Below are 7,836 nucleotides of genomic sequence, written 5' to 3'. Positions count from 1 at the left end.
TATCTCAGTAAGTGTGGGACACTCTCGAGCTAGGTGATCTACCCCGCCACACACAAAATATGGTCTAAAAGACTCAACACGAGTAGCCATATGTGTTGGTTTTAAATCATTAGTCTTTAACACATCTAGCTCCCTAGTGAGGATTTCAACCTTAGTATTTAGGTTATCCTCTTCCTTGAAATAGTAAATTCCACCACCATTTGGGTTTTCTGTAGTTCGTGACCTATTTGTGCTTTCAATAGCACTAGGTCCAATCCAAGTGTGAGCTTTTTCTACAAGCTCATTGAGGTATTCTATGGCCTCATTAGGATATTTCTGTAAGAACTCACAATTATACATCATCTCTACAAATTGAAGCTGTCTAGGTGTAAGTCCCTCATAAAAATAGCTCACTAAGCTCTAATTCTCATACCCATGGTGAGGACACATACTCAACAATTTCTTAAATCTCTCCCAAGATTGATACAAAGTCTCACTGTCCTTTTGTGTAAAGGTGGAGATTTGCCTTTTCAAAGTATTGGTCTTATGTTGGGAAAACTATTTATTAAAGAAGACCTGAGTCATCTCATTCCATGATCCAATAGATCGTGGTCTCAGCGAGTAAAGCCAACTCTTAGCTCTATCCTTCAACGAGAAATGAAAGAACTTAAGTCTCACATCATCTGTAGCATTATGACTATGGAAAGTTACAACTACTTCCTCAAACTCCATAATGTCCACATATGGATTTTCATTTTCCAAGTCATGAAAAGTAGGGAGTAATTGTATCATCCCTGTTTTAAAATCCAGTTGGCGAGTATTAGCTGAAAATATGATACATGATGGTGTGGTTGTGCGTGTAGGGTGGAGGTAATCCTGAAGAGTTCTAGTTGGTTGATCTTCGTGTTCACTCATTTTTTCGGGACTAGATGGATTGTCAAATAAAATATTTAAAGAATTTGATTATAAGTCTAACACAGGCCAACAAGAAAATCTACCCAATATGTCTCTATATTTGTGCATGCAAGGTAACAAAATACTAAAAATTGTTGAAAGGAAAAACTATTTAGCAATTCTTCTACAGTCTCCCTAGCAACAACGCTAAAATTTGATTACGCCCAAATAATAACACGGTGGTTGTAGCACAATTTTATGGTGTCAATTCCACAAAGAGACAAATTAAAAGAATTGTAGAATGAACAAAGAAACTAAAGAAAAATATTAAATGATTAATGGAGAACAAAAATTAATTTTAAATACAAATTAAAGTGAAGCAGAGTGAGTAACGGAAAAAGTACTCAAATTTGACAAACATTAAAGTATTGGGAATCCCTTGCACAAATCTGATATTTTAATTATTCTTAATTCTTTGAATAACTCAATTGGGAATTCAATTCCCAAAATTTCTAATCGGAAGGTATAGATTTATAAACCAAAATTAAACCAAATGTAACCCTTCGAAAAATCATTCACCACTTTTAAAATACGTAAATTATTATCACTATTAAGAAAATCTAACGACGACAATATATCAAGAAGCGGTATTGCAGCAAAGAATTAAATCAATATAGATAAATAATTGATCCAAACATAATCAAAGAGCTAATCCATTCAATAGAAAAAACATGATTGAATCTATAAACAGAATAAATTTTATGATTACTCGGAGAAGAAAACATCAACAATGAATTGGAAATGATAAAACAAAAGAGTTTACTCATTGAAAATCAAATATATAAATTAAAAATATTATCTAATGTCCAAGTTCATCCCTATTCCTATTTGAGAATTTAGTTATCCATAAATATAATGGACAACAAAAATCTCAAGACAAAAGTAGAGCAAACAGAGGCCATCGAAATTAATTTCAGATCTGTTCGTTCTTCAAATTGAGCCATCTCCCCTCTCCTACTCTTAATTTCATGCAAATGAAATGCTTATATAAGGTAGGAAAAAAACGATAATATCTTCATATTCATGCATACAGAATAGACTAAATTTTATGACTCATCTTGGCAGTCACGTACTCCCTTTAGGAGTTCAAATTTAGAACTCCTTAGTAGAGACAAATTTGTATCCCTTTAAGATAGATTTTCAACACATCAAGAATCACATTAATTCGATATTTGAGTTGAAAGTTATGATCAAAATAAAAAAGTATGTACAAGCTGTCTTCTAGCAAATTTCGGACTGACTTTTTCTCTTGATCCGAATTACTCTCAAACGCCATCATTATCCTTATTTGAAGAGTCCTACACTCATTGAAAGTTCTTAGGTTATTCCAACGTCTTGCTCATTTGAAAGTCTTTTGAATTTGACTGGGTTTGGACTTGCTCTTTTATAAACTCTAAAATTAAACATAAAAATCTGCTCAGAAGTATCCCAAAGTAAATAGAAACTCAATTCAAGAATACACATTAATTCTTATGATTTCTATTTACATTTTAGCATTTTAATCTAATAATAGGGTATTTAAAGTGCACTTTCATACACTCATCACACATTTACACCTAGTATTTCATTCTCCGAAAGCTAATCTTGGAGAGGAGAGAAAGAAATGAGTTGAAAGTGATCGATAGTTATCATGACTATTATCTCCATAAATCTCCACTTAGTAGAAATAGTGTTTACGAAAGACAAAACATATAGCAACCTTGGGAAGCGTGCATTTGATGTGTCGTTCTACTCTACCGCCCAGAGGAGCTCACTCTACTTGATCGATAGTTGCAAAAGCAACTTTTTCTTTTCATTTTTCTATTCACTTTTTTTAATGTATTTAAATATTTTTAAAAAATAAAAAAAAATACATCAATACACTTGAAATCACTTACTTCATCATTAAGCTATTAAAAAAAAAATTCATTGAGCGGTCAAATTGGGGCAACAGACTAGCTTTATTCGCATTTGATATCTATGTTCGGGTAATAAGTGGCATTGATGGAAAGGGAAATGCTAGAGTTAGTTTTGGGCTCCGTTTATTTTGTCTGATTGCTTTTTTTTAGTTTTTTTTTTTTTTTTTACTTAGTAATTAAGAAAATATTGTTTAATAATATTATAATTTTTTTTCTTTTTTTAGAAATATTTAAAAGTGTTAAAAAATAATGTGAAAACAAAAACAAAAATTCTTTAAAGTTTTTTTTCACATCATATTTTTAACACATTTAAATATTTTAAAAAAAATCACAATATTATTAAACAATATTTTCTTAATCACTAAATAAATAAAAACTAAAAAAATAAAAAAAGAAATCGGGCAAAATAAACAGGAGCCCAAAACGAGCTCCCTATCATTTTTCTTGATGGAAAATCATGTATATTTGAAGTTGCATGTCAATGTTTATTGTTTAATCTGTAACCGACGACTGGAGGCAGTGGCTAAGGAACCAACGACAACGTAAGGGGCGACATGTAATACCTCAGTCCAGCACCCAGCCTGCTTTCTAAGATTTTATAGAGTTTTTTGTATGAAAAGCCCTTTTAGATTGTATTGCGGGCTTAATTTTTTTATTTAGGCAGATTATGTTTTTGTTTTTGGTTGGGTTAGATTATGAGGGCAAAAATCTTTTGATGGATTGAGAAAATTTTTTGACAAGTTGGTTTTTTTTTTAAAAGGTTGAGTTAAGGCCCAAAACTCAAAGAAAAAACCCACTTATTATTCCTTATTCACTTCAAGACGTGGGCCCGAATAGTTGATATGGCCAAAAGCCCAAGCCCATGAGATCTTGTATCGGACCCCATAGCATACACATTTGTCCCGCTAGGGTTACGATAAGCACTATATATTTATAAGTTTTCACTTCACAGGTCATGCCTAGTGCCCCATGCACGTTACCTTCCACCTAGAATATTCACAGCATCTAAAAAAAAAAAAAGCCAGACTCCACTTCATGCACGCTTCGATCTTTTCCGTGTTCCACGGCTTGTCGATGCACTTTTCACATTCCTCCTTCCTTCTTTCTCTAGGGTTTAGCAATCTCATATATATATATATATATTCGTTACACAGTTCCCTCATAAACCCTCAAGCCTCCTTTTTGAGCCAAAAACCACCATTGTCGTAAACCTTCAGGCTTCAGTGAAGCATCTCCACCTCGTAGCTGTCGTCACCACACTTGAATCCCTTCAAGCAAGGCAACTCCAACCATCTCACAAGGCACTGCTTCACCTTAGAGACTCCATGAAAACAGCCCAGCAAACCTCCCCGTTGCATTTACTCCTCTGTTTTGAAGCTCCAAAATAGAGCAATTTTGTTCTCTCGATCCAGATACCTCCCACACATGACCAGCCACTTAAAACCGACACCAACTGCACCTCCACGAACCACCTCTCTCATATTACCTCTCGAGTTCCTTCTTGTCGTAAGTCATGAAAGTTCCTCAAGCTACTAGCCTTCGTCGCACAGAACCTGCCCCAAAGTAAACCACACATTGAATGAGCCTTCACCACAGCAATCCAATGTGACCGAAAGGGGTGGTCGTTGTGATCCAAGCCACCGCAGCACTACCCTGCACCACTGTACTGCACTGCTGCCGCCTGATGCCGCCACCCTTCCTCACGGTAATCCACTGTTATCTTCTCTATTACTCCTCCCTCACGCCGTGCTCTCTCTCCGCTCTCTCTCTCTCTCTCTCTCTTTCTCTCTCTCTCTCTCTCTCTCTCTCTCACATTTTCAGGCTCTGCCGCCCGGGACAACCACCGTCACTCAACCATGCTGGAGATTCATGGCCGAACCCACAACGCTCGTCACATGCATGCACTGCCCATGCGTAAGTCACTCTCCTCCACTTCACTTATTGAGACGTTACGCCCCTTATAAGTAAATTACATGTATGCCCCTCTTAGTAAGTGATCCAGTGTTTGTTATTTATAATGATATATTTGTAATAAGACTAAGAGAAATTAGATGTTGGAAGTTACAAGTATTTTAGGTGTCTTTAAAGTATTTTGGAGAGTCATGATATTTTAAGGTTTGGCGGATTTTTTAGACAATAGGAAATTATAGATTTTGTAGAACTTGGGTGTTGATAATGAAATATGCATTCAACAGAAAATTTACGAAAGTTATGCATGACTGTCTTATAGGTGATGATCTATTTTTCCGTTGGCACCATTGTGAGAAAATTCAGAGAAATTAAAAAGTCCAGGTAAGCAGGGTCCATTTGCTAGACTTTGGATAAAAATAAAATTAGCGAAGTTTTTTTTTTAAAAATATGCATGTTTGGTTATGAAAAGAAATTTGAACTAGGGGTGGGCAGCGGGGGCTCGCCCCCCACTACCCTGCCACCGTCTGCCCCGCCCCATCATGGGCGGGTTGGCTACCCTGCACCGCCCATGCTGGGTCGGGGGGCAGGCTGACCCCAACGGGGCCCCGCCCCGCACCCCACTTCACACCCCCCCAAATATAATAAAATAAATATATATTGTATATAAATATATACAATTTGTTAAAAACTTGAATTCAAGTTAATGGATTGCCTTGGCCTCTTAGGTCAACCTTTATATAGGAGGCTAAGACAATACAATAGTCATTCTTAGGCAATGTGTGACTTAACAGTAAGTCTCACATTACCTAAGAATGACTATTGTATTGTCTTAGCCTCCTATATAAAGGTTGGCCTAGGAGGACATGACAATAAAAAATACAACTCTAATGAGTTTATATTTTTTTGAATAAAATTTATAATTATATTATATTATAATTTGATTCTAAAAAAAATTTAGACCCCAAAAAAATTATAGATCTAGTGAATCACTGGGTTGAGCAGGGGGAGGGGCGGGGTGCGGTTTCAACCCCACCGCCCACTACCGGGGCCGGGGGCTGTGTGCGGGTTGAAACCACACAGCCCCACATCGTGCAAGGCGGGGGCGGGGAGGGGTTGCCCCCGCCCCGCACCATGCGAGTAGCATCCCTAATTTGAACTACCTCAATTATTTGTTTTGCATTACTCATGAGATTCTGTTTAAAAATAAAGTATTTTCTGACATGACTGGTGTAGACATAAGCTATTTTGGCATTTTGTTTCTGAACTGTGCAAAAGAGAGCGAATATGAAATTTTGTTCATAAATTATACTTTTGTGATTTGATTCTGTTTTGTTCTGAAGATGTTTAGTACTGTGATATGATATAATGTGATTTCTGAAAACCTCTGGCATAACATTCTGTTTCTATTCCATTCTGACCTTACCATGGGTGTAAAATTGTGGCCTCTATTTGGGTTGGTACCAACTTTTTTATTCTAGTACACCCACTTTGGAAGCAAAGTGATTTTTTGGTGGTCTTTCATGTGTACACACTCGGGGCTTCAAGAATAATAAGGGAAAGATTCACATTTTGTTTCTGCTTCATTGGTCAGCGGGGTTTGCACAACCCTACCACGGGGGTTAAACATAGTCTCTGTTCTGATATGATAAAATAGGATGTGATGTTTTAGTTATTTTATGCCAAAGGGATTTTGATTATGAATATTTTTAAACTTTTGTTCTGACATTTTTTATAACATTTTTTTTAATTTTTTTTAATATTTTTGATAACATGTTCTGACTCTGCATTCTGAAAATAAAAAGTGTCTTGTTTTGCATTCTGAACTTTGTAAGTGCTCATGTTTGCATACGTATATGTTATCTGCTTATTGAGTTGTTGATAACTCACCGTTTATCTCCAAACATTTTTTTCAAATAATCTTGATGGTTCTGCTAGAGAGCAAGAGTATGCAGTGTTAGAGAGGTTTGACGTTCATAGAGAAATAAGTGTTCGAGGGTACAAGTACTTATTCGAGAGTTATAGTTAGTAAATTGATTAGTTCTGATTATTTTGATATGATGAATTAAGGATATTTTTTAGTCTTTGGGAGGTGTTAATTTATTTTATTAAGAGTTTCTTTGTTATCCCTATGAAAGAACGTGGATATTTATGTTGAATATTTTATGGAGTTTCTGGATTATTTATAGTTGTGATATTTGAGTTGATATTGAGTAATAAGAGTTAACTCTCTGAACCTCTGGGATTGGGGAGTTACATGACAGAGGAGGCAGCAGCAGTCAAGGGGAAATGTTCGGGAAGGAACCAAAAGGGAATTTAGGGTTCCCATGTGTGTTCTGGGCTCGTGGGCCTAGGGCTCGATCTCAGCCCTTAGCAGTAATGGTTAGAATACATAATAAGGTTGGGCTATCATGGTTTGTTGTGTAAGGGCGGGCTTGGCCCACAGTCTGTTGTGAGCCCTCTTAAAGGGATGTAGTCTGTGACTTTCTGTCTATTACTTTACTTCCTGTTAGTCATGGTAGCTTTTGTAACATACAGGTCCAATCTAGGGCTTGAAACTAGTATTATATTTTCTTTTTCTTTTTATTTATTTTTGTTATCGTTTTAGGAAATATGCTATCAGATAAATTAAAATAATGATTCTTTGCCTATCAAAACCTTCGTATAGTTATCCATTAGGTTCCCACATTAGATTAGTTTCCTAGTTTGAAACTAACTCCAACTCGACTCTTCAAAATCCTATGAGAATCCATATCCTCGTAGAAATAATTTCCTAAGTGTAGTCAACTTCAAACACTAGCATACCTCTTGAGGACTCATGCCACTCCCCTCCCCATCGTCTATAAAATCCTATGAAAACCCTCAGAGTTAAACACAAGAAAATACCTAGAGGAAGAACTCACTTTCACATAAGCCTTATTCTCTGCCCAGCCACCACTGGCCATCCTAGGACGTCGAAGCACCACCCACGGTGCCAAAAACTGCAGGCCAACCTAGTTTCGTCGCACTCACTCCCTTAGGTAAGCCCCTATCATCGCACTCACCCTTCCTCCCTCTCAATTATTTGAGTTTTCAATTCCATCTCTCTAAAACTCTC

General features: G+C 36.4%; 1 non-coding gene across 1 annotated transcript; it reads left to right on the top strand.

Annotated features, from left to right (window-relative positions):
• Positions 1–408: 408 nt before the first annotated feature.
• On the top strand, positions 409–518 carry LOC121240140. The gene has a single exon (XR_005935467.1). It is a non-coding gene; the product is annotated as a small nucleolar RNA R71 (small nucleolar RNA).
• Positions 519–7,836: the final 7,318 nt, after the last annotated feature.

This window comes from Juglans microcarpa x Juglans regia, chromosome 7D (genome assembly GCF_004785595.1).
Source record: "Juglans microcarpa x Juglans regia isolate MS1-56 chromosome 7D, Jm3101_v1.0, whole genome shotgun sequence".
NCBI lineage: Eukaryota > Viridiplantae > Streptophyta > Magnoliopsida > Fagales > Juglandaceae > Juglans > Juglans microcarpa x Juglans regia.
This window is presented reverse-complemented; position numbering and strand designations above follow the sequence as displayed.